This window comes from Octopus bimaculoides, chromosome 20 (assembly GCF_001194135.2).
Source record: "Octopus bimaculoides isolate UCB-OBI-ISO-001 chromosome 20, ASM119413v2, whole genome shotgun sequence".
Taxonomy (NCBI): domain Eukaryota; kingdom Metazoa; phylum Mollusca; class Cephalopoda; order Octopoda; family Octopodidae; genus Octopus; species Octopus bimaculoides.
In genome coordinates, this window is record NC_069000.1 from 14,158,326 (window position 1) to 14,163,255 (window position 4,930).

The window sequence follows — 4,930 nt, forward strand, 5'->3', positions numbered from 1 at the left end:
TATATATATATTCGTAAATCCTGGGGTTTTGGTTATGTATTTGCCTGCATTTTTTCAGGGTTTTTTTTTTTACCATACCTAAAGCACATCATCTACCCTGGATCCGTTGGGGTGTCTGTCTGTAGCCTTCTTCTGGACGGGCGATGCTTCTGTTTTGAAGCTCCTCCTCCGGATTATTTCTATTTCCAGATCTTTGTATTTCGATAATTCCTCCATTTCTTTTCGAGATAAACTGCCATCTATTGGAACTGATTTGTCGATTACGAAGCTTTTTTTTTTATCTTTATGATCCTTGACGACAATATCTAATCGATTAGCCTCGATCTCTCTATTTGTAGGTATTGACATATTCAAGAGTATAGCTGTTGCGTCGTTTCTAAGACCTTTTCTTGGGCATTCCTATCCTATTTTATTTCTTTTAGCATTCTTGCAGTGTATGTAAGTCCCAACTTATCATATACCTGTGGATATATTCTTTCTTTGTCAAAACTGGACAACCAGAGACTAAGTAATTTAGTAATTCTTCCTCCCATCATCACATGTTATGCAGTTACTGTATTCTACTTTATTATACATTTTTTTGTTGGTTTCTGGGATCCAAAATACTTTAAAACAAACACATTATTCAAATCGAATTACAAAAGGTAGAATGAGAGGATATGCATGATTTTTTTGTTAGTTGCTAATTAATAGATTTGCCATTCTTTTTCTCTATTTCGATATATTAAACTCGTCATACAATAATTAATTGAGCTTAATCATTATTTTCCCCATAAATTAGATCAGTTGCGCTGATTAGATTATTATTAATATATTATACAGAGTTGGTCAAAAGTCACTTTACAGTAAGCAAAAAACCATTTGATTCCAAGGTTAAAACAAATAATTATTTTATGTGAGACATTGCTAATAGACAAATGTTGAAAAAAAAAAAATGGTGATTTTTAACTCACAGTATTCAATTATTAAATATTCATAATTGAAATGAATAAATAAAATTAAATATTAAGCATTTATGGAATTTCTGATTTACTGTCGGATGACTTTTGGCCAACACTGTTGATACATTAATGCTAACCGTTTCCATTAAATTGAAATTGTGATATTTAAACGGATAAGAAACCTTATATTCTACCCTTAAACAAAACAATAAGCACAAATACCACTATAATTGATGGTATTTAGTATGTACTTTTTCTCAAAGAAAGCCACAAAAATCACCTCGGTACCTCATCGAAGATGAGCTGCCGTAAGCAAACTTTGTCTCTGACGATCATTATTGTAGGCTAATTTTAATCCACACGGCCTCTTCTACCTAGCCTGACTCCTTGATAATGCTATTTACTTAAATATTATTATTATCATTATTATTATTATTATTATTATTATCATCATCATCATCGTTATTATTATTATTATTAGAGAGAGGAAGCAGCGCATGCCATCAAAGAGACACTGGGGTACAAATATACAAAGCCCAATATACCCATCATGACTATCCGTCTGATAAAGGAAATACCAGGCACATGCATCGCAACAATATGCGCGCGACATGCTGATCCCGTAACAAGATAAACAGCGTATGAACATCGCAGGTGGGGGCCCAGTTAGAATTTTCTTCAGGTCGAGTAGCCCATTCTACTCAAAAGGTCCCTGAATAAGGGTTGTTTAAGGATGTTGAACGAAATACCCATGTCTCCGGGAGTGAATTATTCAAACCCCAACGAATTCCTCTCAGCACATGGCTATGACGCTCCCCCACTACTTCTGCTCGTGATCAGGGATGCACATATCGTCAGCCACCAAGGGACATGTTCAAGTGGTTATGGTCAAGCAACTGACAAGCAAATCTGTGGTATTGAGCAGAATACAGTATTTGCTGTAGCCCATCTTCTGCACAAAGACAAAACATGTACATGATAATATTTCCAAACAGTTAAGATCAGAAGCCATGAGAGCCAGTGCCCGGTTGTTGTTGTTGTTGTTATTCAGTAGTCTTCTTTTTATCACGTGCTTTCACTGCACTACCGAGCGCAGCTCTGGTGTGCCTTGGGTATATGCTGTGGTTTGTTGTGGTGCTCTTATTTTCATTGTATTGAAAGTGTTTTACGTAGGTTGTGTGTGGTGCCTAGTAGTGCTATTTTCTGTATGCTATATATACTTGTAAGTCCTGATTTTTTTTGTTATGTATCAGTCTAAATGCTTTTTATCATACCTAACGCGCCTACTATGATAGGAATTGGTTTTGTTTTTAGACTCCACATTCGAGTTACCTCTATTTCCAGATCTTTGTATTTTGAAAGTTTCTCCATTTCTTTTAGAGAAACGTTGTCATCTGTTGATATTGATACATCGATTAGAAAGCATTTTTTCTTGGTGATCTCTGACAACTATATCCGACCTTGGCTTAGGTTCGGTCTTATTCCTGGTAGGAATTATGTGGATAGCGAAGTCGACTTTGTCTTTCATCCTGTCGGGGTCGATAAAATAAGTACCATTCAACTACTGATGTCGATGAAACCAATTTCACCCTCCCATCATAAACTGATGTCCCTGTGCCGAGGTGCCGCGCAGTAAAACTGAACCCAGAACCACATGGCTGGGAATCAAACGTCTTAACCTTGCAAATCATGCCTGCGCCTACTAAATCTATAGTTATAATCAGCCAAGAGTGTCAAATGGTTTGTTAATTTAGCAATCCCTATTTGAATAGCTCTAATTGTTTCATCAACAGGAAAATTAACAATTCGTACTAAGCACTGGATTATACATTCCAACAATGAACTGTTGACACGTCTGGAATGGGTTACACCCAACAAGTCCTATACGTCGAACTATCGCCGATTAAATCTCAATGTTTACAAAATGATTTACGCTTAACTATTTACTGTATCAGTTTGACTAGATTTTTCATCAAATACAGTACTGTATTTGATGACATAAAAGATGCACTTGGTATGTGAGACGCGACCCATTTTCATCAGCGCATATTTAGGGGGAAATGTTTTTAGTGCATTAAAGTTTTATGTGAGAAGTTAAACTTTGCATATATGACCCAGGGTAATTTTTTTTTTCTTTGAGGCACATTTTTTTCTTTTAAAAAATGCGTTTTATATGCCATAAAATACGGATCAAAACTAAATATATATTCTCAAAGAACATGTCAGTTGTGATTCTTCAATTAAAGTGTGCCAAAGAAATTTACGAAGATATAGTTACTCCCTAGATATAGATTGTGAATGTGCACTATAAGGCAATAGTAGTATATTTGTCCACTTACCCGGCGTTCTTCCTAGAGATAAGACGAAAATGTTTCATGTTCGCCGCCGCACACATCTTTGCTTATATATACATTCAATGAAGCTTTACACAGCTTCGTACGGTTATCGACTGCTATTTCCAGCAAACATTGGTGCCTTGTTTTGCTACTATTCCTATATATATATAGATAAATATCTAGCTTGGTTTACATGAGACCAGATATTACAAACTGGCAGTATTTAGCCGTTGGCTATAGCTTCGTAATCGAAGATAAAACACAAACAGAAACGTTAGCACACCGGGTGAAATGCTTAGCGGTATTTCGTCTGCCGTTACGTTCTGAGTTCAAATTCCGCCGAGGTCGACTTTGCTTTTCATCCTTTCGGGGTCGATAAATTAAGTACCAGTTACGCACTGGAGTCGATGTAATCGACTAAACCCCTTTGTTTGTCCCCTTTATGTTTAGCCCCTTGTGGGCAATAAAGAAATTGAAGATAAAACACAAAGCCAAACGTGTGTGTGTGTGTGTGTGTGTGTGTGATTAGTGGTGGGAACCCAGTTTACACTTTCTTTCTCATAACGTGATGCTCTTCATAGCTAGATACCCTTCCTACAACCACCCACCTTATAGAGACTACTGAGTGCATTTTATCATAACACAAACACTAGATATTTACTTTAAGGAGTGCGAATTACTTTATAGTGTACTATTCACGTTTTATCATTACATCAGCACTAGTGAGGTTGACACTGCAAGACAAAAGGGAGACCTCGTCGTTATACGAGACCAATATAATGGGTAAAAACTAGAATGACTACATAAAGCAAAACCAAGGCAGAAGAGAGGAAGAAGGGAGAAGGAAAGGATAGTGTGGTGGGCGTGACAGAGTGATTGAGGTGACGGTATGGAAAAAAAAATATGTCCAGAAAGTCCGTACCGATTTTTAAAGGAAAGAAAAAGGTCAATAAATACTTGCCATTACATTTTTAATCAACCAAATATGAAACATTTTGTTGCACAATGCGTCTCCATCTTTCCTTTAACTTGAAAATACCCTCTTCCCAGAATTGAGGTGGTTTCATGGCAGATAAGTCGAAAGGTAAGCTACTATAAATCGGCACGAACTTTCTGGACAACCCAATATATGTGTATGTACATATATATGCATACATATATATATATGTAAAGAATAAAAAGTTTTGAATGGTACAACAATGCACTATAATACAAAAAATGGACTATATACCTGTTGTAATTAAGTCATCCATAGTCTGATTAATATTTCGGAATAAATTTCCTTCTTCAGATATTCTAAATTACAACAGGTATATAGCTCATTGTTTGTATTATAGCGCATTGTTGTGCCATTCAAAACTTTTTTATTCTTTACAAACAATACACAATGCTTCAAGCAAACTACAATACTGTCATATAGATATATATATTTATATATATATACAGATATATATATTTAGTCCCTCGAAGCGTGAGGCATTAATGCACAGTTGATGCCCTTATATATAATTAATTATATTTATGAGGAAATGATGAATTTTTTCATTACGAAATTTTCCGTTATTTTTTCATTATGAGGTTTTTTTCACGCTGACTACTTGATAAATTCTTATAAAGAATTTATCCTATATTATATTATATTATATATATATA

The 4,930-nt window shown here is 35.3% G+C and overlaps 1 protein-coding gene across 1 annotated transcript in view; it reads left to right on the forward strand.

Annotated features, from left to right (window-relative positions):
- LOC106883629 (uncharacterized) overlaps positions 1–4,930 on the forward strand; it is a 28,367-nt gene that overhangs the window by 15,236 nt on the left and 8,201 nt on the right. The window lies entirely within an intron of this gene.